At 43.6% G+C, this 27,173-nt stretch overlaps 1 long non-coding RNA gene across 1 annotated transcript in view; it reads right to left on the bottom strand.

Annotated features, from left to right (window-relative positions):
• Window positions 1-24,465, bottom strand: part of LOC140250789 (uncharacterized) — a 41,235-nt gene extending 16,770 nt beyond the window's left edge. Inside the window, exons 1-2 of the long non-coding RNA XR_011903274.1 lie at window positions 24,326-24,465; window positions 22,929-23,067 (exon numbers count right to left, since the gene is read on the bottom strand). This is a non-coding gene — a long non-coding RNA (uncharacterized lncRNA). The remainder of the gene's footprint in view (window positions 1-22,928; window positions 23,068-24,325) is intronic.
• Between the last annotated feature and the right edge of the window lie 2,708 nt (window positions 24,466-27,173).

Raw genomic sequence — 27,173 nt, 5'->3', positions numbered from 1 at the left:
CTGAGTAACTGCATGTATGAGCACCATCTATTGGCTGCACTATTGCTTACAGGGTGCAAAGTGCATCCTGTTTCCAACAAAACTTCTGGTGCAGGGGACCTGGTGCAGGACAAAGAGCAGGGCAGAGGCCGGCAGGGAGCTCCAGTGCGGCAGCCCCGGCCACCAGACTCTGGGATAGGGGATAGAGGTTCTCCACCTGGGGTCATGCTCCTGAAGCCCTGAAGACCAGCGTGCCTGCTGCTCCAATTAAGGCTGCTCCATTACCCCCTTTTCCTGTAGGAATAATCTATTTTGTCCTCAGAAGCCTGAGATAATTAACTCCAAACAAGGTTTTGGGAGCATTAGGGGGTTTGGCTGCTACACCCGCTCTATCATTTTAAGAACAAAGAGCTACAAATCCACAGCAATTTAGAATCTGACTTTCCAATTAAGGATTTGATGTGTTTTTATGCCTTTGAAGTGACAATATTTGTCAGGCTGTTTGTTCAGTGCATTGTCTGCATGTGCAGTTACACAGGAATTGGTTTAATTAAGGTTAATTGGTGCATAATTAGAGCTGCTGCCAACACAAAAGAATGGCTGCAGACCAGGGAGAGAGTCAATTTCTATCCAGCTCCAAAGGACAAATAGCATCAAGTAGATATTACAGCTGAGCAGTAAAAATCTAAACTGCTTCATATTTAATGCTGCTTTTTGTAAACCAATATGACTAGCTGCTTGGCAGTGCTTTCCCCAGAGCTTATAGTCCCGTCCCAGTAAATGGTGCATTTTTCATGGTGGAAGTGTTTGTGCTACTAAGCCTTTGCAGTTGGACCCTGTCCTTTGCCATTGCAGAGATTTGCAGGATACAATCCAGAGAAGAAAGGTGGAGGCAAGAAGGGAAATGGTGTCTCTGAAGAAGCAGCTGTGATTTACTGTACAATGAACTCACCTGGCACCACTGCTGTGTCAGGAGCAGTGCATCTTCCAGCATCTGTAAGGTGAGCACAATGCAATTCTGACATTACTGCTTGGTTGCTGCAAGGTTTTGGAGCCATAGAATCATTAAGGCTGGAAAAGACCTCTAAGATCATCATATCCAAGCATTAATCCATCACTGACACACTCACTAAACTGCATCCCACCATGCTACTTCACATGCATTTCTTGAACACCTTCAGGGATGGTGACTCCACCACCTCCCTGGGCAGCCTGTGCCAACGCATCACCAACCTTTTGGAGAAGAAATTCTTCCTAATATCCAACCTGAACCTCCCTTGGTGCAACTTGAGGTCATTCCCTCTTATTCTATTGCTGCAACCTGAGAGAAGAGGACAACCCCTACCTCACAGCATCCTCCTTTCAGGCAGTTGTAGAGGGTGATTAAGGTCTCCCCTGATCTTTCTCCTCTCCAGAATGAACAATCCCAGTTTCCTCAGCCACTCCTCATACAATTTGTGTTCCAGACCCCTTATCAGCTTCGTTGTCCTTCTCTGGACACACTCCAGGGCCTCAGTGTCTTATTTGTAGTGAGCTACAAAAAACTGAATGCAGTTCTTGGGGTGTAGTCACCTTCCTTGTATCATCATTAACCCCTCATCCCCAAGAGGACAGAAGAGTTTCCATGAGTAGAAGTGTCCAACCCTGTAAATACCATGAGCCTTCTCATCCCCATGGCACACAAACTCCTACTCACTGCATCATCTTCTGCCCGAACCCTGTCATATACATCATGTCCAGCACAAAGCTAAAAGCAAAGCCACTTTCAGACCAGCCCAAAGGAGCAGCCAGCACTAAAGCTTAAAAGGTAATAAGTTATGAATTAAAAAAGGATGAGGAGAAGAGGGAAATAATCACACGCCTGAGGTAGCATCACATTATTCAGATGTATTCAGATTGCTAAGCTGCAGGGAACAACTAAAAGGAGCAGCTTCTGAGGGGCACAGTGATGAAATCACACTGCAACAGGAATCACAGGGCTTGGACATGCATGAACAGGAGAAGCAGCCTCACTCAAGCTATAGGTTACACAGTGAAATGTAAATAAGCAAATATTCCTTTGCTATTGCACAAGTGTAGTAACCCACATTTTTTTGTGGTTTTTATCTTCATACTGGGACTCTTCTTCATGCACATTCTGCTTTTTAGCTCCAGGCAATTACAGTGACCATAAAGCTGCAAAGTCCCAGCACCAAAATCACAGGAAAATACCATGGGAGTGCAATGGCCTAGTCTGAGAGATTTTTGTTCTCAGACTCAAGAACACGATGGAACAAGCAATGCCTCGCTGACAAAGTCCATTTGTTGAACCAGAGGATCTTCATTAAATGCCAGTAACTTACTGGTAAACTTTGCAGTCAATAATACATTCCTAGAGACTTTCTAAATATAACTCCACAGAAGACTGCTTGGCTTTAATTGCCCCCTTATACAGCCTTGCACCAAGCTTATACAAGTAACATCTTGAATAACATCTCGAGAATAGGTCAAACAAGCCTGATTTGAGATACAGAAATGTCTCATTATACTTGTATTATTTCCTAGTTACAGCAGCCTTGCTGAGCTATCAATCCAGCTGGTTATTCAAGTGCTTCTGCCCATTAGGTGCTGTTACTCTATTAAAAACGAACTTTATTTTCTCATTAATAAATGTGTTAAAAACAGAACAAGGAATAAATGAAAAGGTTATTATGACTTTTATAATGAAATACATGTTAGGTCATAATTCAAGCACCAGCTAAAAGTCGCTTGCCTATTAAAAAGAAATTGTGCTTTGGCCCATTCAGTTGAGGCAGTGTTTCTGGGAGAGGGTGAAGAAAATGGGATCAGGAGAAAGGAAGAAGTGGAAGGAGAAGGTTAAGACACAGCTGCAGAGACTGGCACTGTCACTTGCCTATAGCCAAAGAGTGGAAAGAGTGTATTTTAAGTGCAAGGATTAAAAAATAAAAACAGAAGAAATAAAACAACCGCTATCCCTCCAAGATTCATGGCTACAAGCACAACAGTAATTTTTTCTTACATAGAAGATTTCAGTACTTGAGACCTATGGTTCCAGAACATTTCCACGCACTGTGCCATAGCTCTGCTCTGGCTCCTGGTGCCCAAATGGTGCTTTCTTCAGCTTTTGGTCGGTGGGGCTGATCCTCAGGGCAAAAAACATTTCCACTCAAGTCTTAATGTTCTCCACTGCCATCTGAAGAAGATGAAAGCCAGAGCAATGTTCTCAGCCCAGATGGCTGCTCTGGTGGTGTCTGGGACTAGCCAGGACAAGCTCTACTGCTGGTTGGTGTAAGAAAAAGGCAGCAAACCCCCTTATGTTTCCAAGGGCGGCATTGTTTTCAAGCCACATCAAACTGTAGTTCCTTTTACTATGAAGAAATAGCCACGCTGCAGAGATGTTCACTGGATTGCACTATAACATGCACAGTGGGGCTTTTCTCCTCTACACTTCGATTTCTTGTTTGAGGATGCTGTTTGTTGCTTAGTTACAGTATGCTGCCACAGCTGAAAAGTGCTGCTTGCAGTGATGACAAGAAGGAATTGTTTCTTGTGGAGAGGAATTATCTTCCGGGGACATTGCTGGTATAAAGTAGGCAATTATGTGGTGGGAAGGATGAGGTAACTTCAAGGTTATAACACATTACTTGTATTTCACTGTTCTAGATTTGGTAAAGAAAAAATATCTTGGACCCTGAGAATGTCATGTGTGTCTAACAACAAAAAGAAAAGAAGAGAAAAAGGAAGGGAAGGGAAGGGAAGGGAAGGGAAGGGAAGGGAAGGGAAGGGAAGGGAAGGGAAGGGAAGGGAAGGGAAGGGAAGGGAAGGGAAGGGAAGGGAAGGGAAGGGAAGGGAAGGGAAGGGAAGGGAAGGGGGAAAAAAAAAGAAAGAAAAAAGGAATGAAAAAATGGAAAGAAAAAGAGAGGAAAAGAAGGAGAGGAGAGGAGAGGAGAGGAGAGGAGAGGAGAGGAGAGGAGAGGAGAGGAGAGGAGAGGAGAGGAGAGGAGAGGAGAGGAGAGGAGAGGAGAGGAGAGGAGAGGAGAGGAGAGGAGAGGAGAGGAGAGGAGAGGAGAGGAGAGGAGAGGAGAGGAGAGGAGAGGAGAGGAGAAAGCAATAAACAATAGCCATAAATCCCTCAAAGAAGCCAAACCTGCCTTTCCCCATGCAGCTCCTGTTGGAGAAACAAGACCTCCTGTCTCTGGTCATACAAGTCATTACACATTAACATAGCCGCACCTGTAAACAAACCAGCTCCATGAAATTTACACTGGTTTTCATATTAATGAAGTAATTCTTTTTTGGAATTATTTTTACTGCTAATTATATTAGCAGTTTTCTGTGCTTCTGGCTTGCTTTAGTAAGCATTTAAGAAGATGACTTTTAATAGAACATTAAGTAGCATGGAAAATTAAACAAACATCTTGAAGTAATGGATGAGGCTTAGCACCAGTTTTGAACCTAATTACGTTGGGTGTTGGAGGAAACCTCACTTTGTGACAACCAAAGGCTATCTATTATCACAGGGACAGTACTATCCCCTGCCAGGACCACTGACCATGCACTGCCCTTGGGGTACCTGAGGTATGGGCAAGACAGAGGCTGGGAAAGAAGCAAAAATTCATTTGAATAAAGCTCATGCATTACAAAATTCTCCATTCTCACACAGCATCAGTAAGTTGGGGTTTACTTTCTATATTTAATTTAAATATTGGCTGAGTTGCCTAACAAGGAACATCATGTCACAGTCACCATGCACTGTGCAGATGGAAAAGCATGGCTATAGTTCTGCAGCACTTTCTGCACGCACAGCTCTGCCTCCGCATTGGTTCTAAAGAGACAGATCTGGAACGCGCTGAACCCTCCCATGGAAATGACGTGGTTCCACCTTTGGGCTCGATGCTTCAGCCCAAACACCCCAGTTCCCAAGAGTGGAAGTCTCCAGTCCTGGAAACGTTTTTTTTCTCCGTATGTTCCCTCCACCCAAAGCTTCAATCTGCATTTTACTGTCCAGCACAAGAAGTGGCATGATTTAAGCTTTGCTCTAACTCCTGGGGGCATGCACTCATCCAACATTTAACCTCTGCTTCACCATATTTCCCCAAAGGGGAATGTCCTTGAGTACCAATAGAGCAAACAAGGTACAAGGTCTGTGCATACAGATAGAGGGGCAGATAACTGATTACTGCTCACAGATACCTTTTGCTGCATGGATGGCCAGATGCGTGGGACCTTTCTACTTGTTTTTAGCACGTGGGAGATACGCTGCTGGTTAATGCTTCTGCTTCCATATATCACAAGTCATTTAGCTTACAAGGAAGCACCGAGCAGAGCCTAGCTGATGCTGATGGAGGGCCTCCCAGCATCAGCATGACTGGGACAAGCCTGCAGTTCTGCAGAGACCCCAAGGGGAAAAGGATTGACTGAGATGCTGTGTGCCATTGGCTTGCTGATAATTGCAGTGGAGAGTCTGTGACAGATTTTATTAGTGCTTAATTAAGACAGATAGCAGAAGACTTCTCTTGGCTAATCTGCTCCCCTGAACTTGCTCCTGCTCTCCATTTCAAAATGAGTGGGACTTAGGAAGGTGCTGAGCTGAGTACTGCAATGAACTGCTCTTATCTGGAGAAGTCAGCACAAACCTAGCTGGGCCTGAAGACTGCCTTGCCCAGGGATCCTACCCTTAAAAGGTGATAAGGCAGATGGTGCACTGCCAGTGCACATTTATTAGAGAGAATAAAGTGGAAAGGAGCAGCTGTGCCTGGCCAGCTGCCCAAACCCCTCTGGAGCAGAATGCAACTGGGTAGCACCAAGGCTTCAGCTGCCACCCATAGCTGCTTTGCCCTCTTATTTCCAGTGAGGTGGCTTTGGGGCTGGCTAACATTATGCAGCATTTGCTAGGTGGCTTTAGAACTTATAGAACTTGGAAATTTTCTTCATGTGCTCTGGCTGCCCAGAAGCTGTCTGGCCCCAGCCCTGGTTCAGAACAGAGTGTGGACTTAGGGAGTCCCAAATGTGGTAGGAGCCTCTCGGCAATTCTAGAGAACCAAACGTGCAGATTTCTGTTTGTTATCTATACACACCAGTTAAAATGCAAAAGATAAGCCAGAAGCATCTCAGGGGAAGCTCACAGAGAACAGGAGCCTTCCTATCCCCCAGCACAGGCAGCACCACTCACATGGCAGGCAGGGCTACCTCCAAACAAAGGCAGTCACCCCAGGGAGGTGAGCCTCCTTCCAGGAACACCAGGCAGCGTGGGATAACAGCTCTTAAGGAAACACTGCCTATCCCTGCTCCATGCAGAGTGCATGAAGCAGAGGCAGGATTACTTGCCAGGGCTCCTTTCCAAGGATTATGGAAGAAAGAAACAATAATAAAGATGACTAAAGAGCGAGCATTTGTTCCCACGCTGCAAACAACATCCCAACTTGTAAGGCCAGGTATGGCCACACCATCCCATGAGTCAGTCACACGAGTATGGAGTGAGGCACTGTATATTAGCAAAGTGTTTCACCTTCCTGGAGAGAAACCATAATGACTTTTTTTTCCTAAAAGAAAAACACACAAATGGAAACCAAACTGAAAAGCATCTCAGAAATCACACTGAATTCAAAGATACTGCTGATACTACTTTAGTTTTCCTAATCCCTCACCTAGCACCTGGCTTGCTCACGTAAGCAAAGCACCATGCAGATGTGTCAGAGAAAAGCCAGCTGTTAATCTGGCTGATGTTAATTGGTATGTGTATCTGTGCAAACCCTGCTCTGATTGCTACCTGCTCACCAGGTGTGAATCCAGAGCTTTAAACATGGTCAAGAGACCAGATTAGTCCCAGTCCCACAGGAAGATGCCCATATGCTATAGCTGATGTGCTGTACAGCTGGGGTTACATAAACCTGTACATACACCTTCCAAAAGAGTCTGGTAGGAACATGACTGGTGAAGAGCAAAGGACTGGCCAGCAGTGAAACTTCTTGTGCTAGAGTGTTAGTGTTTTTTCTAATGAAACACTTTTTTTTTAAGGTGAAAAGGAAGTTTTAGTAATTTCCCATGGCCACAGGTCTAGATTCTCCTCAAATAAACCAAGTTCCTCCATCCTTTCTCCCCCAGATTTGTCATCTGCTTGAATACAGACTGCGTGTGCCCCTCAGTGGTGCTGGCCATCCCCAGGCAGGCTCTGTCTCATGGACAACAAACCAGATCAGACACTTCTGATGACATCTAGCTGCGGGACAATGTTCTCAATAGTCTTTCTCTGATAATGTCCATGCTTTCATCTCAAAACTGCAAAGCATTTTATAAGCAGAAACCAGATTTCACAACACCCCTAAATGCAGTCAAGTATTATTAAACCACTTTCCAAAGCCCTCATCGCTGTCAGTTGAACAATTTTCCCCCAGCATTTTTTCACATCTCATCCCAACAGTTATGCTTCACTGGATAGTCTCTAAACATCCATTGCACTAACAGCTATAACAGTAGAGATAAAGCATTTGATTCTGTTACCTTCTTGGAAGAGACTGTGTCATCCATTACTGAATTACGGGTAAAAGCTTTCTCTAACATGGCTGTTGTATAGTTTGAAACCAATGATTTTATTTTCATTCTGAATCATCAGTCTCATGAGAGATGTTCTGTTGGCGTGCAAATACAGACTATACTAAAGCAGCAGTAGAAAAGAAACATTTCTCCCAACTGAATCAAGGTGAGCGTTACTCAGGCACATGGGTTTGAAACAATGGTACGGTCATGGAGAAATGGAAGCTCTCTTTCTCTAGAAGTTTTTTCCTTCTCTTAAAATAGCTCAAAGACTTCAATGAGAATTTCTGACTGCTGTCAGTCCGCTCCAAAAGGCTCTTTGTGGAAACTGTCCAAAAAAATATACAGTTTTGATCTTTTTTCTCATGCCCTACCATACTAAAACAGTTTTCCCACTGTATGCTAACAGCAGGAATTGTGCTGTATTCCTTTCCCAGACTCAATGTCTGCCTTGCTTATCCGGGCAGGGTCTGTGCATTACCTAACAGCAGCACATCTTCTCCCTCTTTTCCCTTAGGTATTATAATACTTAGCCTGATTAACATCTTTTGCATGATTAGCATGCTAAAGTAGGAGGGCAGTTGTTATTGTAGCATTCACGTGGGTACAAATAAATCCATTTATTTAGTAGCCAGAAGAAAACAAAACTCTTTCAGGGTGTATTTTTCTTTTTCTCTACCTGTTTACCAAGAGAAGCTCAAATTAGAAAAAAAACCAAACAACAGCACATGAATACCGATCCTTTTGCTTCCCTCCTACAATTTCAGTTATTGTTCTCCTACTGCTACCTAATTAACAGCTTCTGGTTATGCATTAAAATAAAACAACAGGCAATGATGCTAATTATGGACACTGCATTGCCAGGATAAAATAAGAACCTTTAAGAAGTAAGAAAGTTCTGTTAGAGATACCAGCACTACTTGCTTTAGCAGTTTATATCCAAAAGTGCCAGATTTTGTCAACACCATTGAAAGGAATCACACAGAAAATACTTGGCATGCTGCAAGTTCACGTAATGGCATTCAGCCTTTGGGATTGATGTAGCAGTCAAAAATAAAAGGAAAATGCAGCCACTGCTCTCCCGCTCAGCTACACCACTGCAAAAGGCAAGCTCCTTACCCAGACGGATGCAGCTCAGGACTTAAGCACTTGCACAATTTTATTGACACACACAGTCTTTATATGACTGTTCCAAAGGATGCCCCAAGACCAGATATGGGCCTCAGAGATGAGAAGATCTCCAGAGACTGACACCAGCATTTGTGCCCACACTTTGGACACAATGGATGTGCTCCAGGGACATTTCTGCAACTGATGGTATAGGAACCAGGCAGACCTGGCCCTCACTGTCCTGGTGATCACTCATGGAGAGATGAGATGGCCAAAGCAAGGCTCTGCCTTGACCAATTTGCAGAGCCAGCTGCTCAAGGCTGTGTAAAAATCAGTGGCAGAACACAAACCTGCCCTCAGGTTTCCTGAAACCTGGGAGCACTACTGCTGCTTTTCTTCCCTGCTGTCAGCAAATATCATTTCATAAAAACAACAACCCACCCCTAAATCAGGAGAACAACATTCCCTTGAATAACTGTAATTAAAATGTAAACGTCCCCTCATTGCGGCTTCATTGTGCATGTCATGCAAATAGCCCTCACCATTATTACATAGGGAATTCTGTGCAAACATGCCAGGATTTTTGCAAAACAGTCATATTCGAAGCCACCCGATATTTCTTGATACATTCCTCTCTCCTGATAATACAGCACGACAGCCACAACCAGGTAATTATTACTTTGCAGTGGTGTCAGGTCTACTGCTTAATGGCGTGGAATGAAACAGCAATTGCTTTGTTCATTTTCTCTATATGGCATATTTAAATCAAAGTTTTATATGTTCTGCACCATTATGTCCTCTCAGGGCTGGCAACAGCTGGAACCCAAAGAAGTGTTGAATCAGTGTTATGTTGCCAGACTCCCAGCTGGCCGATGGTATCAGCACTCCTCAGAGAGTCTTTAAAACAGGAACTTTCCCAACCATGAATAGTCCCAAGCAGTGATTTTCCTCCAAATCTGCAGTCTAGGATGCCCAGTTCCTCACCTCTATGCCATGTGTTAGAATGCTTCTGCAATTAATATATTTTTTTAGTTTTTTGAGTTGGAATTCTAACTGAATATTTTGACTGGGAGGGAGGGGAGCTAAATTAAAGCAGAGCTAATTGCTTTTAAAAGCCCGTTTCACTTGAATCGAAGTGGAAAATTTAATTTCATTTGGAAAGCATTGAAATTAAATGCTTTCTTAGGTTTTGTTCTTTCCTCAGACAAAGCAAACGTGTGGAAACCCACCCAAAAGTTTAGGTGTTTTGGTCGTCCTCAAATTACAGTTTTGAACTGGCACCAGAAAATTCCCCAGTTCCAGGTCCCTCCATTGTAGTATTGCAACGGTAATGTGGGCAAAGCAGCATGTGCCCGCAACCCCTCAGGGCTCCATCTCAGAGCATGGTTAGGAGATTGGTATATCTGAATGTGGGTGTTCAGGGTAATGGAGATCACTAGTTTGGGATCATTTTCCACAAGTCGTTGTGGTTTGGAGTCCTACACGCTGTCATTATTTGGGTTATGAGTTTTGCCAGCGTGCAGCCATTACTCAGCTCTGGTGAAATAGTATAAAAAAAAAAAGATTGTCTCGGTAAAGCTGATAAGAAATTAGACCCTTCCATGTTCGAAGACAACTAACATCTTTCTCCAGGAGCAAATAAATAGGGCTGACAGTGCAATATGAAGTTATGTGCCTTAACCAAACTCTTTATAGAGAAAAATACTATTCACCAAGAGGAATATGTAGCAGATTGCTCCAAAAGATCATAAAACTAGATGGCAAACACTTATCTAAACAGCTTTTCTTCACAGTTTCCATTACTCTCTCTGGTTAGACAAGAAAGCGCACAAGACAACACACTGCTTGGGAAAACCTAAGGAGCCTAACTTGTGTTTCTGTAGCTATTGTACAGATATAAGGCTGTCTGCCATTTTATAAATGTCTATGCTTTTCCAAAGCTGTTGGTTTGGTTGCTGTTTGACTTCTGGAAATAAATAAAATAAAAGCAAAACAAAACTAAACTAAACAAAGCAAAGAAAGGGTGGTAACTTACTTATTCCATTAGCAAGGCAATCACAGCAGAAGTTCAGATACTGTTGTATAAGATGTTACATTTTGAAATTAAAATTCATGCAAATTGTATTAATTGTTAAAAAAAAACAAACCAAAACCAACATCAAAAAAGCATATTTTTTCACTGAAACTCATTGCCACTTCATGCTATTTCTGTCTGGCAGAAGGAGAAGCAGCACAGGAAAGCAGAGTTGGGCTCACACCATTGTTCATTTTTGTGTTCTCACACGCATAAGGCAGAGCACAACCCAACGCTTTTGAACCTCAGCGATAATCTGATTAAGGGAATACATCACATCCTCCCCATCCCCCCTCTTTTGTATATATACATATATATACATATATATATTTGATTTTGAGACCCAAACGATGGATTAGAAATTCACACCAGGGTTACTGAGCTATCCCAGAGTGCCTACGGAGAGCGTGTGAATCCATTTTACGCCTCCTCCAACAGCATGTTCTCTAGCAGCTAACGCCATCGGTTGTCACTAACAACGAGAGCAATGGACTGAAGTTCACCTTCAGAGATCGGGTGACAGCACAGCCCCATGCCTTCAGGTGCCGTTTCTCCTTGTGCTACTTGCAAGTATGAATTCTATGTCAAGCATTCACACCTCATTTTTTATTGAATAAAGCAGGTTATGAAAAGTTGACTGTGGAAAGTAGTTTTTCCCACGTCCTTTTCAATTTATCAAAAGCACTGTCTAACTGCTTATGGGTTCTTCTCCCATTTTTCCTTTTCTGCAGCTAATTCTTATCTGGAAAAGGGTAGCACGGAGGTGGTGGAAGAAGTGGGAGTAAAGAGGGTCACAGCCTACACATCCAGTGATTTCCAACTGGACATCTTAATTAGGCTGAAAACCAAGAAGAAAACAAAAGATAATGTTATTTTTAATCCCTTCTGGAACAAACACACATTTCCAAACGTCTGGCTGGCAAAAAACTCAGCAGGTCAATTCTCATCTCAAATCCTCTGGTTACTCACTATCATTCCGATTTGAGAGCTACAGTAGAAACTCAAGGTTGCCTGATGTATGAGTCTTTTTTTGGCATTGCTCATTGTTGTTACAGACTATAAAGAGCAGAAGACCTCGGACTGAGACTTCCTTTCCTCCCCTTAATAACTGTATTATGTTGTCATTCAGCCTCACAGCAGGGATGCCAAAGTCTCCTTTGAATTACTGGCATGTCAGAAGCTCTGTTACCACATGCTGCTTTCCGAAGGAAAAATACCCTCCAAAACCCATCAAAGTGTACATTTCCTTTGATGTGGACAACATTTCCAGACCCTTATTTCAGTGGCAGATTAAGTCATTTGAGCAATGAACTCTGACACAAGTATTTATACCTCCTTTCTTTTTTTCTACACACTTGTTCACTTTCTTCCCCATCAAAGTTGCCGACATTATCAAAATGTCTTGATGCATAAGAGAGTATCTTAGCCACAGAGTACAGCTTCTTCTGGCCTCCTCCCGTCAATAAGCTCCTTCCAAAACATGCTATGAAAGAAGTGTGGCCAGGTTTGGCTCTGACTGTGGAGAAGAGACAGCTGGGAGATGGGGAGCCAGGACAAAGTGTGCTCATCCATCGCTGGACTGAAAGCACATCTGTAAGTCACAGCCATTTATAATGAACTCCTGAAAAAATAAATCCTGGGCTTTCAGTTTCCTGGAGCTGTACCTCCCACAGTAAAACAGCAATGTGCTATCTTTGCCAAGGTGAAAGCAAGTGGGATGCCTCTCTTGAGCATACAGCACTTGTGCAAAGAAAACTTTCCCTCTTTCCACATACAGCAATGACACCAAGATTCACAGGGACTGGAAAAACAGCTTCAGTGTTTCTTCTATCATTTATTCTCCAGGGAGCTGCTGTTAAAAACATTTTGCTTTTGAAGTATCTGCATAGATTAGATGCAGACAAGCTGCTGACCACAAGGGCACCCACATCAATTCTGCCTTCTATCTGCTTACTTTTCATTTGTTCCAAAAATGTGCAGCTCCAGAGCTCAACACGGGGTAAGTGGTTCATACAAATCCCATATCTTCCAGCTGGATTCAAACGGCTCCCTTTCACCTTCCATATCACACACATAAATCATTACAAAGATAAAGGCATGCACAAGCCCAGTGCACCCAGGAGGCCAACGAACTTTACTTTGAGATGACTCTACTTTGCTCAGATCTACTTGGGAATGACCTGTTTGAGATTTTTTATTTAATAAGCATTAAAGAGTGGTGATGGGATGCAGTGGCTCTTGCAAACATTAATATATCAGCATTTCCTGAAAGACTATTAAGTGCTTTTCTGTCACTCAGCACTACGATTTAGAAAACAAGGGATTCCAAAGACTAAAATCATCTTGACCATTCAGCAGGTCACACCGTTCACCTACCAAGATCAGCACTGTCCCAAGGAATTTTCAAGGAATCCCAAGGAATTTTTTTCAAAGGGGAACAGAAATACCTGGAAACACTTTCTTATGAAATTCAGCCCCAGACCCAAGCACAGAGATCCTTGCAAACCTTAAAACATATTGGGATCCAAGTTGTCACCTCAGATTGTGCTGCAAACACTTCTCGCTGCCTGATGCTGAACACAAATCCTATTTCCAGAGCCCTGGTACTGCCCTATGTTCTGTAACAACAGGACAGCCTTCCTCCCTCCAAGAGGCACCTGGTTATCAAGAAGCAGTCTTGGACCTAGATGAAGCGCAGGGACTGGGCAACCTTAGTGCAACAACTGGGAGGTTTTTGGGGCAAACTGCTTCACCACTCTCCTTTTCTCAATGGTAAAACACGGTGAGCAAGCCTGAGCCTGAGCTCCTTCTGCCAAAAACTGCATTACAGCCATAAATTCAAGATTATGGACGCAAGAAAACAACTGGCTGGACTTCCTGTGTGCTCCAAGCTATGAAATAAATATTTTGCTAACCTGGGGCTGAAGTAATTCTCCTTACATCAAATATTTATTTGCTGTGAAGAAAGTAGTTTGTAAGACATTCTGGCTGCAGGGGAGAGGACAAGATGCACAGGTTCACAGTCTCCTTGCTGCTGCCCTGCTTCCTCCTTGGCATGAGGCAGAAGCTGCAATGGCAAGCACTCAGAATGGCAAGGCCTCTCACTGGGCTTGGGCCAACCTCCTGCTAGCAGCCGGATTATCATTCAGAGTGCCCTGTCGCTGTCACAGAGCGCAGAGCTCAGCACAGCCCTCTGCTCCCTGTGAGGAGCTGCAGCTGCCATGAGGCCTCCTCACAGCTCTTCTGCTCTGGGGCCTCAGTGCTTTTCTCAAACCATGTCCTCCAGATCCTTTCACATCTTTGTAGCCCTCTTTTGGATATGCAGTAATAGCTGTATGCCTTTTTTGTATTGCGACACCCAGACAGCGCATAGTACTCAAGATGAGGCTGCACAACGCAGTGTACAGTGGTGCAATCCTTTCCCTCACTTCCCTCTCACACATGAAAGAACTACCCATCCCCATCCCCTCATTGGGAACAGTGCACACGTCTGTGGATGCAGCGCCAAGCAAGAATTAAGCAGTCTTATTCCATCACACCCTGCGGAAAACATACCTTCGAGCACTGGGCTGAAACATATGGCAAACGCTGAGCTGTGACAGCAGCGAGGTGTCTGGGAGAAGAGACACGACAAGCCTTACATCCATAAACAGCTCTGAAGCCATGCAGGCATCGGTCAAAGCAAATCCTGCGAGCTTCATCTGTTAGACGGCCCCATCCCCTGGTGTCAGCACAGCAAGAGGAGAAGAGGGGGCTTCCTGCAGTGACCCTGCAGAGTGCTGACCTGCAGCCACACACGGCCTGCGCTCTGCAAGCACACGCTTCTCCCTGAAAACATGAAAGAAAATGGCTGAGGAAATGCCTTCTCTAAATGGACTAAACACGTAATTGAATTTGACACACAGGGAATAAGAGAGGCTAAAATCAAAGGTCTACCAACTTTCCAGTATAGAGTGTACAAGTAGCTATAGGCTGGGATTTGGCAGCATGATCACAGGCAATAAATGCATTTTCTGAATCTTTTATTCAGCACCCATTTTTCTATTATGAATATGCCAAATAAACCCAGCAGTCTGTTGTTGGAGATGCTTTTCCCACCCTTGTGTAAGTGCGAAGAGCAGCCAGCCTGTATTTAGAGGTGCACTGCCGCAGTGCTGCAGGCTTGCATCTGACCCCTCGATGATTTTAACATAGCTTTAGTGGTGTGAAAACAGAGCTATGGGCTAAGGATGTCCTGTCAAAGGAAAAGAGCAATGAATTCCTCTTCAGTGCAGTATATGCATGCAGTGGCTAAGTCTGACGCATTTTTCCTCTGATTTTACAATGCTGTCTTTGTTAAACTGACAAGCTGTTATGAGGAAATAAACACAGCTCATCCGTCTGTCTGTCCTGGGCACTAAACCCACCAGGGGGGGTTCTCAGCTGTGCTGGTACCTGCAGAAACCTGCCATGTAAAATGGTGGGTAGGAAGTAAGTACAAAGGAAAGGCTTAAGGCAGAAAGAGCTCCAGCAAATCACACCCCTGACTCTGCTGGTGCTGTTACCCCAGGCTACCTCTGTCCTCTGGAGGAAAATCCCTCAAGACTGGATTTGGGCTTAGCTGTGAGTAACTCCTTTCTTTTCTGTGTAAGAAAAGATCCTTATGGGTCTCTTCCAAATTAGGATATTCTCTGATTCTATTATACATACACATCTTTCCCATTTACTGGCAGAGGGCATTCTGTAGTGCTGTTTCTCTCACGCAGTAAGTTTTCCAGTTGCTGTGGCTGTGAACAGCCAGAGGAGCAGGGCTCATAGGAACAGAGAAATGCACTTAGTGGTGGCTTAACACAGTGTTTCAAATCAGTCTATTTTTCTGACCTATAGATCTCAAAGGTTCCACCATGAAGTTCAGATGTTGGACTTCAAGCCTAGATGTGAACATTTGGAATTCAGTAAAATGGAGTTTTTTCCTCCAGAATGTGAGCAGGAATAAATACTTCAGTGTGTTCAGCTGCTGAGAAATCTGCAGTCAGATTCAGTTCACTGTGCTTAAAACTGAAAAAAAAATAACCCAAGCCCACAATAAAAACCCACCCAAACCAAAGCAACAAACTACCACAGCAAATAGGGTATGTAGCAGACCTTCACTTTCTCCTGATAATTTCTTTGATGTTCCCCCAGGAGGTGGGGTGGGACCTTTCTGTCCAAAACCCACCAGGAACTAAAATCACCTTCTAGAGCTCTGTCAGAGACCTGGAGGTGTTCCCTGGCAGCACAGTTGGAGCTGGGATGGATTTTCCCAGGGACTGATGGTAAAAACCTGAGCCAAACTCAAGGACTCTCTTGAAAGCAGTGAGCAAAAGCTGCCAGAAAAGAGATGGCAGGAAGGAGCGTGAAGTACCTCATTACCCCCCCAAGAAGGGGGTAAGGGCTTGAACTCATATGGCTGTAGCAGTCTGTGCTTTGGTTAGAAAGCAAAACTTCTAATTATTCTTTGTTGACATAAATCAAAATGTGATTTTCAGCTCACAAAGAAAACATCTCAGAGCATCAGGAAGCACATTCATCTGACCCACAAGAACACCTTCTGCACTGCTGTACTGAGCTTGAAAAGCAAAATATTTTTCAGTGAACGGCATCTTATGGATAATTGCTTTATAATGCTACCTGCTGTACTTGGATGTGTTTTTCAGCTCATTTCCTTCTCCTGTGCCAATTCTTCTCGTTCGCAGTGGTCTGGTTACTACCCAGGGAGCAGCAGGCATCCTGAGCTGCTATTTGTGCAAAGCTGAATCTGTATGTCAGCAATTTGTTACTGTTACCTCCTGCTGTACGATAGGGACATTTTCTGCAGCATGACAGCAAAGTAATCTCTCACTGCATGCACATCAGATTAAAAATCTCACAATCCTGTCTCTAAAGACTGCCAGGAAAGAGGCATAAGGAGACAATGATCAGCCTGGGCTCCAATGATTAACTCAGCATTTACCTGCAGGTTGTTGGTAGCTCATTAACACAAATCTTACCATTACTGGGTGGCATTCCACTCCCTGCCATGGGGTAGGCAATGCCCTTTAGAGAGCACAGCAGTAATTTCACATCAACTCCTGACACTTGAAAATGTGAAAGCTATGGGAAGGACACAAAAAGGAAGGAATTGGACCTATTATTGTGCAAAAAATTTGCTAGCAGAAGCCCGGAATTGTGCATCCACACTGGGAAGGTCAGAGCTAACACGGCTTCTTCACTCTCCAGTATCACCATGGCTTTCAGGCAGAAGGAAGCAAAGCTATTTCTTTTCTTTTTTAGTGTGGAATGGTGAAAAATGGAAGCTTATAATAACCCCTTGCTCTCCCTTTGAGCTATCCCAAAGACAGTGGCAAAGAAAATGACAGAGAATTGCTGATCATTCCCCATCTTTTTAGGTAAGGGAAGTGGTGAGGTTTTGAGCCGGAGTCTGCCCGAGAGTGTCACGTCCCTGCCACCTTGTGACAAGAAGCTCCAACTGCAAATCCCCAAACGCAAGTCCTGGAGCTTTCGGCCGGACCTGGATCTCCTCCGGGATGCTTGGAGGGACGCACAAGGTCTACTCCAGCTGAGCCCAAGGCACAGATGAGGCCTCTGCCATGGTCTTTGGGGACTGGACCCTTCCTATGCATGACAGTGGCATGCCCTATCCCTGAACCCAAGGAGCACTGCAAACATGTTTTGCCAACATGCAGGTGCTGTGTTAGGAGCTGGCAGGCTGCCTGGCTGGCAGGGGATGGAACCTCTCGAGTTACCACAGTAAGACAGAAAAGAGAGTGGTCCTTACTTTCCTACTAGGCAGAGCTCTGCAGCGTGCTTTAAACCTGACTGTTTAAGAGGGGGAAAATAGGTTAGCCAAGGGTTATTATTTTTATTATTTTTTTTTCCCCCAGACTTATCTGATGTTCTTGTTTGCTTTGCCTCTTCCTGACTTCCTTGTCCTAAGAAAACATCTGCCTTTGGCCTTTTAAGGGGAACCCTTATGTAACGCTTGAAAAAATAACACGAAAGTGAGAGCTGTGTTTTTAAAGCCTCATCCAAGCAGACATGTTATCACAGCTTCCCCATCCCCACTGCATGTAGAACTGTGGCATCAAGCCAGCACCATTCCTCCTCCATTTTGTCCCCAAATCTGACTGGAGAAGCAAGGTTACTTTGGTGTTCCATTGTTCTGGCTTTCCTGCAGAGGTGCTCCCAGAGCAGTTACACTTTGATGCAAAGGGCCTTCCTGTCCTGCAGGCCATGTGACAGCTCATACAAGCTGCAGAAGCCTTGCTCCAACTGGGGAGAGTTGATTTCTTGTACTGTCCTTGTTGTCCTAGGGGAAATACAGCTCTGCAGCACTGGGAGAAAGCTTTCACTTTTTGTGCACAGCTTGCATCCAAGCTTTCCAGTGGTATTTAGGTACATAAACCAGCTTGCACTGAACCTAATAGAGCTGGATATGCAGAGATTTCTGCTTCTGATGTTGCAAAGGATGAGAAGTCACCTGTGGGAGAGAAGTGCAGTCCCTCTTGTTTGTTTTCCAGTAGCAATTGCATGGTATGAGATGTCATTGTAGGAAAACAGCCATCAGAGTGTGCTGGCTGAGGCCCAGGGTGCAGAAAACAACTCTGCTGGCCTTCTCCAGATGCCTGTTGTAACAATTCAGGTAAAGCAGTTCCCTCCACCATTCCTTGGTGAGATGACTGGAAGCTCCACAGGACAGCACCACCAGAAAAATTAGCAAGGAGAGCTGGCAAATTCTTATTTATGAAGGAAGAAATGCAGTGATAACAATACTGTTCTAGTGTAGAATTACAGAATCATTAAGGTTGGACAAAACCATTAAGGTCATCTAATCCAACAGTGGACCCATCCCCACCTTGCCCACTAACCCATGCCCTCAGTGTCACACCTACAAAGCACTTGAACATCTCCAGGAATGGCCACTATGAAGCAATGAATATCAGGAAACGAATCATTAAAACCAAACAAATGGCTTTGAACACTTTAAAAAAATTAAACAGCAGTATATTAAAATAGTATTAAAAGTAATATTTTTCACACTGATGAAGAAACAGAACTTGCCAGGGGCCACGTCAGACCTTTTTTATGGAGCAGAACCGTAGAAACCTACAGCAGGAATTTGATAGGCTGAGCCACTCTGCAGTGAGTGCAGGCTTCCATATGAGGCAAGTCAGGTCCTCTACATCAGAGATCTAACTAGGGCAGGCCAACCTAGGGCATCACAAATGGCAAAATAACAACAGACACATTGGGGACATGCCTTGAGAATTTCACCGATACAACTTGCACGTCAAATAGCAGTATGGATGCAACCCAAAAAGCATTAAGCAAAGCAACAGACAAGTTGTCCAAATGTTACATCATAGCGATCAAAAGCTTAAATAGAATAGGACAGGATCAAAATAATTAGCAAATGATACTGAATGCCCCGTGCATTTGAAGATGAGGTGGTAAGATTGGGGGAAGAAAAGTTGAGGGGTCCCTGCAATTTTCAGTGGGCAGATCCCATGCAGAATTATGTTCTTACAATCCAATGCACATTTCCTACCTGAGCATGTTCTGTGTCTGGGAGGGCTTTTTTGACATGTGTTCTGGACAGGGAAATTTAATCTTGAGAAGAAATACATTGTAAGATTTCCAGAAGTAAATGTAATGTAAATGTAAATATTAGAACACAGTGATGTGACATCCAAATAAATTAGTTGGATCTTTTAAGCATAACCAAAGAATAAAAGCATTCTAGAGTTTTTGCTAAGCATCATTGCTTATGGCACTTGAATCTTGGTCCCTTTGGACAAGTGCATTGTGTCAGGCAGTAGTTCTGGGATCAAATCTTGGCAGTAAACTCAAACTTGTCACAGTTTACTGATCCTTTTAAATAGTTTTACACGCACACATTTTAATTACCTTGACTTTCAGCATAAGAATCTACAGTAAGTGATAGCCTGCAGAAATACGGTGTCTGAAGCCCTTTAACCTAGCTGGGTTGGCACAGCCAGGCTGGAAAGTAGGACTTAGTAGGGGTGGGGTCCTGCCTCTTTCAGGGAAGGAAATATGATTATTTGGTTCCATCCTTTTCTCTTAGATGATAGATGTCTTTGTAGAGAACTCAGCTCTTACTCCTGGCTTCAAAGATTACAACTTTCCAGAGGTCATCTTGAACGGGCCAAAACAATTAGTCAGCAATAGAAGTAGAAATGGGCAGATGTGGTAGAAAGAGTGCATGCAGAAACTCCTGTCCATCATAACAGGAGCTGAATGATATCAGGCAATGAGAATGGCATGCTTAACATGCAGAATTTATGCATGTATCTCAGAAACTATTTATTTAACTCTGAGCAGTTTGCTTGATGAAACAGCTAAATCTTAGTAAGTGGAAATGGTTATCACACAATGACCCGGGGACCTCAAGGATCATGAAACTCCAACCCCCCTGCCTGGCAGGGCCACCAAATTTCCACATTTACTAGATCAGGTTGCCCAGAGCCCCATCCAACCTGGCCTTGAACACCTCCAGGGACGGGGCATCCACAACCTCCCTGGGCAGCCTGTTCCAGGACCTCAGCACTCTGCTAGTAAAGAACTTCCCCCTGACATCCAACCTAATTCTACCCTCTTTCAACTTAAATCAATTTCCCCTTGTCCTGCTATTATCAGCCCTTTCAAAGAGTTGACTCCCCTCCTGGATATAGGTTCCCTTCAGGTACTGAAAGGCTGCAATGAGGTCACCCAACAGCCTTCTTTTCTCCAAGCTGAACAAGCCCAGCTCCCTCAGCCTGCCTTCATAGGGAAGGTGCTCCAGCCCCCTGATCATCTTCGTGGCCCTCCTCTGGACCCTTTCCAACAGCTCCATGTCTTTCTTGTCCAATGGTATTTGATTGCAGACTTAAACCCTTGCTTGTAGATTTGCTGCTGTTGTTTAACCACAAGAACAGTTAGATTAGCTGTAATGGGATCAAAACCCCAGGTACAGTTTGTATATATGACAAAAATCTACTTAGATAAATGAGTGCAGATAACAGTGCTGAAGAAAGAATCATTTCTTCTAAAATGTACCCAGGATTAATTTGCTCTTGTAAATTTCTACTAACAGATCTCTTTGCAGTAATGATCTGATGCATCAAAGAAATCAGACAATTAGCTCTAAGAGCACTTTTAGATTGTCAATTCATATTTAGCAAACACAACAGCACCAAGATTTAAATGGGGAGTGTTTATCAGTGGTACAACAAACTCTTGAGAGCCTTTCTACTCGTAGAAGCTGGCAGGCCACTTTCCACTTAAACAGCTAAGTAACTCCATGCAAGGAGTACTGTTGAAAGCCTTCTCTAACATCTAACCAGAAAAAAACAGGCCTGCTTGGAGAGATGATGTTCGAAAGCCTGTCAGAGCCCATCTGAACACATTGTTATCCCAGTACAAAGTAGGAGACTGAAAACAGCAGGCAGGCTAATACTTCTAAGCTTTCCCATAGCATCTTAGCTATGCCAAGATAGGCATCTGAAGAGAAATACGTATGCCTTGAAGATGTAGTTTAAGACATCTGTGGATGGGTAATTGATTAAAATTGTCCCCTCATGAAAGGTAAAATAGGTCACAGGCACTTGTACTGAATTGAGCAGCAGTTACCTATTAATTAGCTTTCTTGGCAGGATCAAAACATACGCTGATGCAGTTTTTGATATCTACAAGAAAAGTAGTAGTAAAAGAAAAAATGAATGGGGTTCAAAAGACGGGCATGACACAGAGAGTTGCCAAGTCTGTTGTTTTATGTGCGAAGACTTACAAGCCACAGTAGATGCTTGAGGCCTGTTTATGCTAGCATGAAATCAATGGATCAGCATAAAGAAAGATATTTAGCTCTGCCAGTGAAGCAGAACATGCAGGTTAACAGAGGATGTTTAAGTACTAGCTCTGTAGAAGATATGAGTTGCATCTGTCCCTATACTGAGCCAACCAGAAACCAGTTAACTATCTAAGCACAGGCTAACACGTCTTGCCTTTAAACCCCCTCCACCTGGTGAAGTGGCAGTGATAATTCCCTGTGCCACCTGAAAAAGCCCACAGCACCTCTGGCCAGGGTCTTAAATATCCCCTGTTCTGGTGTTCAAAGGCATGTTACAGGACTGTTTATAGACAGTGTAAGTGGAGCTTAGAGACAGAGCAGTCACGGGTCCTGATATTCTCAGCTTTGGTGTGGGTGGATTCACACCCCATTGACTTCTACTTTGAGTATGAGGTTTTAAAACCCTGTCAACAGCAAAGATGTTTTCTAAAACCTTTCTGCCACTGTTAGCTCAGATTCATACAATGATCAGCCACCAGAACCAGATTTAATGCCATGGGAATTACACCTTCTAGCTTAGACTGTGACCTGATGACATGGTGCTAGGGATGCCTTTGGCAACCAGCAATCTGTCTGCTTATAGGCTGATTGCAAGCATAAGATTTTACCTGTCCCAAAATATTATGTGCTCTCACATTTTACAGAATGATTAGCCATGGGATTCTTAAGAAATCAAAATCATTTTTCTAATGCTCCTACTGCAAATGAAAGCTACCCAAGGGAGAAGGACATCATATATGATCCCATAGAAGTGAACTGCAAAAACACACCAAACATACCCCACAAGTATTTACTTAATAAGAACACTCTCTTCATTGTCAAATTCGAATGCAGTAGGATTTATCCAGTAGATGGCAACAGCAGACCAGTTTGTAGCAAGGCCAGCATTAGCAGGCTGCAAAAAAGTCCTTTGCTGCACTGCGCTCAGTGCAGCTTCCTCAGCTGTGCTCCTTTCATTCCCAGCACCATGCCCTCTGAGTGCAGAAGGAATCAGCATTGCACCTAACTGCAGTGCAAACCCGAGGCTGCTTGGTTTCTCATGTAATTGTTCTTATGGGGCCTTAAGATGCATCTGCTGCGTTTTAAACAGCCTAATAATTGTGCTGAAGAAGCACGACTTCCCTATTGTATCCTTTTGCAAAAATAACAAGTAGTGCACAAGGAGATTAGGTTTAGAACACAAACATGAATCACAAACAATACTGAACTTCTGACTGGCATTTTGTCTAAAAAAGTAGCTCTTCCCCACCACACGCACAAAACAGATTCCTGAAGCAAAGTTTGAATCACGTTCTTCTCATTGCTTCCGAGCCATCTTAAACAGCTGCTCTTAGAAAGTGCATGTTATTGCTTGGGAAACATGATTACCTTGCTGGTAACAGTAGGCTCAGCTCTTGGCCTCTGGAGGAAGAAGCTTTGCTGCAGACTCCAGGTGTGGCAGCTGCTGATATCCATGGGAGGATTGGGGAGATTCCAGAATTGCACTCTGCCTCATTCTGTGCAGGCCCTGGGGAACACACAGGAGTCATATTTAGCAATCATCACCCCTACACCACTGTTTTTCAATCAAAATTATGAGAGTACCATTGTTATTAATAAATAGCAGCGTTGTTTTGTCATTTACAAAGTAAAATATGAATGGACCTTGAAGACAAATAACGCAAGAAAAATTTACAGTTTGAGGCTCCAGACTTTCTCCAAAACTTAAGCGCCATTCAATTTTTCCCTTAAGCTGAAGAACAGGCCAGATTCAGGCAGTGAAAATGTTCAGGTGTAACATGAGGTTTGGGGAGCGCCAGAGAGGCTGTGAATGTCAAGTCATCTTCACTGGTAGCATTTAAAAAGTGGAAAAGACTGATTTGTAATGAAACCCCTGCAGAGATGGCACAAGGGATGAGTGGGGAAGGAATTTACAAGGGCAGCAGCCAAAGGTGATTTGGACCCAAACAAGCCATCTGGCAATGTGCCTAGCGACATCTTTCCCTGAAACCGGTGAGAAGTGGCCATGCTGGGTTAGGCATTGCAATTGCTGTGGTTCAGGAGGAGAGCTGGCTGTGCGAAGTACCAAGACCCTCCTTGGCATCCTGGAGGTTACTTTTTGTCCCCAGCCCTATCTGTGTCCCCAGGAAAACGGAGATGTTGTCATTATTGCGGTGTTTGTTCAATGCAAGAGCTGCAGCAGCACTCTGTCCTGTTCACTTTACTGACAGCTGTGCTGCAGGTGAATGGCATAGCTGGGTGTCACTTTTCTAAGTCCTATACAAGGGACTGCAGTGCTGTTCTAAATCTTTTCTGCTCTCACATACTCTTTTTCCAAGGATATACCTTCAAGAAAAAAACACCATGTTGTTATAGAGCAAACTACCTTCTGAGAGCTCTTTAGGTCTTTTCTTACTCACAGTGGTAGCACATTTAGTGAATGTATCATGAATTATCGTTATGTTAATGCTGTTCACAAATGATGGGAATCAATCCAAATCCAACGAAGAAAATTTCCTGTTGTTCACATTTTAATATAGGGGCAGAATTACCACCTTGGAAGGAACTTTCTTTTACCATTGGTGAAGGCAAAAAGAATAATTTAAACATACAAAATTCTAATACGCCACAGCGCACACAGTTACTCAGTCACTGCTTTTAATTATGTTTTTATTACGTTGAAGGCTTTTCACTTGTTCTTTCAACTCTTCTAATAAGGATGACTGTGAGGTGTCTTTGAACTGGTTACAGATTTGAAAGATTTAGCAAAAAAGATTTCTTCATACCATTTCTGGTAAGAGCTTGTCGTGACAGCTGCCTTCTTCCTCCTGAGGTTTGGACCATGGTTTGATTTTTTTCTTCCCCTCCTTTAACCTCTGAAGCATTTCATGATGTGATGGGCAAGAACCCAGGTGTAATTAGACTGACTGAGCACTGGAAGTGTAGACAGAAGAAGAGACTGTTGAAAATCACTGCTGTTCTCAGAGTCAACACTGCTGGGTCTTTTAGGTCTTTACAGCACATTTTTTGGGAGGCCCGAGTGCATACAGACCTTGGGTGCTGTGGAGCTTGCAGACTGGTTGCTAAGACATCCATGCAAGCTGTGCCATCTGCCATAACTCCCCCAGTGCAAACCAGTTTTTCCCTACTGCTTCTTCAGCATCTTGCATATAGAAGTCAGAATGAAAAGAATACAGGTTACCTTGATGGCAGGGTACAAAATACCAGAAGTCACTCAGAAGAACTGAAATCTATTCTTCATAAGTTTCCATTGTGAATACAAGATGCTGAATACTTTCAAATCTGGCAGTGACAACCTGGCATGGTGCCCTGGTTCATGTCTTACATAAACAGCACAGTGCTCTTTGCCCTAATTTTACAGTTAATTACCCAAACTACCTTAATTCCTAGCAGCCAGGCCTCTACAGAATCCTTAGAGTTGGAAGGGACCTTTAAAGGTCATCTAGTCCAAATCCCCTGCAAAGAACACCCCCGCAATGAACAGGGACAGTAAAGCTAGATCCTGCCTTGCCTTGGAAATCTCCAGGCATGGGGCATCAACCACATCTCTGGGCAACCTGTTCCTGTGCCTCATCACCCTCACTGTAAAAGATTTTTTCCTTGTATCTAAGTTAAGGACTGCTGTGCAAGGAGACCAGCCAGAGCCATGTCCAAGACTCAGGTCAGTTATGGAGCATAACATGCCATCAGACGCTCTGAATCCCTTCAGTTACCTAGTTCCCTGAGGTTTACTTTAAAGAAACCTATATACAGTCATCTTTGTTTGGAGTAAAGCTGGATGGAAGAGATGGCCAGCTGCCGTGAGCTTTAGCTGGTTCAGACTAGTAGTTCGCCAGGAAACTTTACAAGACAAAACATATATCCCAGGAGTCATTCTAAGTAATGCTGGACTTCAAAGAAGCTCATACGCAAAAGCCAAAGGAAAACTAAAATGTACATGCTGATGGGCAGCAGCAAGGGACAGGAGAGGTGAACACTAATACTGAAATATCTATAAACTTCAATTGCTTCTCAGCAACGTTGTATTTCCAATGGGACAAGGAAAGACAGGATCATACTACCACTTTGTCCAAATCAAACCTACACAGAGTAATTAAACTTCCATTTGTCAAGCCAGATCGCCAACACAAAAATATCAGTGTCTCTTATTTCTCCACAAATATCAGATAAGGGCTTTTTGGCTGTAACATTGACATTTTTGTCACTATTACCTCATCGGAGATTCACCTACAGTAAAAGAACAAAAATGCTGTTTGAAAGCACCAAATCCTCCACTGCAGCCACAGCTTTACTGCTGTATATTGGGGCATACTGGGCAGCTTATTTTCATTCAGAAAACCAAATGAGCTTTACAAGCACAAGAGCCCTCTCCAGCATCACATCTGCAGCTGCCGTAACACTAGCACTGCTGTAATTAGAGAGGTCAGGAATCAGGTAACACCACTAACAGAGCTTTTTTCTTAGTGCTAGGTAGGGCAAATTATATGACACTGAGAAGCTAAAGCTGCTGAAGTTGCTGCACTGGTTCTTGTTTCTATTATTTGTGCTGTTCTCTTGCACCCCGTTCCAGGAGCAAGCCACGGTTTGGCCTGGAATTCATGAATATTCAGGTTTGGGCAGATTTAAGCACCAAACTGAAATGAGACTCAGTGCAGTCAGTATAATTAGTTGGAATAAACTGGTCTACTGAAGAACAATATTTTGAAAGATTTTAAATGTTTGGGGAAAGAGCTGGCAAAGTCTGCAATCCGTATCACTGTTCCCATCACGAGGTAACCTAACACCAAACACTGGCTTCTAAAACAAAATCTGGCATATTCAGAGTTTACCACATTATGTCTCCCAATCTGCTTTCTTAGCCTTTCTCTTCCTCAAACGTCGAGGCTGCATTGCATTTTCCCTGCTATTCTGAGAAAACAGAACGCTTTGCCAATACGCTCCTTACTTTTGGTTATTTTTAAAACTCTGCAAAAGCTCACACTTTCTTCTGTAGCCAGTGCCTATTGTTTATGGAAGCAGTTCCAATTTACTTTCTATAAGGGAAAAAAAAAATAATAATCTCCTGCCTCGAAAGCTCTGCAAGTATTTGTATTGTTCTCCAGCATTGTTTTGCTTACAAAAAAAGGAATTCTTTGGAACCATGGAGGCATTGAGTCTCCCTCGCCTGCTCACTCTTTTTCACTCCCGGCTCTCAAACAGCAGCTTTCAAGCAGTGACCTTTCTCCATGGAGGCCAGCTGGTTATTTTGGGTTGTATTTCCCTGCTGATTGTTCTCGCTTCCTCCTGCACAGCCAAGCCCTCAGGTTGCTTTGGGTAGCAGGGAAGGGGCTGATTGTTGGCAGCTTTTGGATCCCCAAACTGAAGGCCAAGAAAGTGCCAGCTGCTCAAAGTAGCCACAGATTACATGAAGCTGGGAAATACAGCCATTAACCACCTTATGCAAACAGTATAAATCATTCAGATGTTAAGTAAGGCAAGAGCAGCTCAGTAGAGGTGCTTCCAGTTCAGAAAACTTCATCCCTATGTGTCACAGTAAGACCCCAGTAAAAATCTGATGTCAGCCTGTGAGTCAAACCAGCACTTCCCCGCAGGTTTACCTGATGGTCCTTGGTA

The sequence above is a fragment of the Excalfactoria chinensis genome, chromosome 3 (genome assembly GCF_039878825.1).
Source record: "Excalfactoria chinensis isolate bCotChi1 chromosome 3, bCotChi1.hap2, whole genome shotgun sequence".
Lineage (NCBI taxonomy): Eukaryota > Metazoa > Chordata > Aves > Galliformes > Phasianidae > Excalfactoria > Excalfactoria chinensis.
The sequence above is the reverse complement of the archived record's forward strand: the minus strand, read 5'-3'. Positions and strand labels throughout refer to the sequence as shown.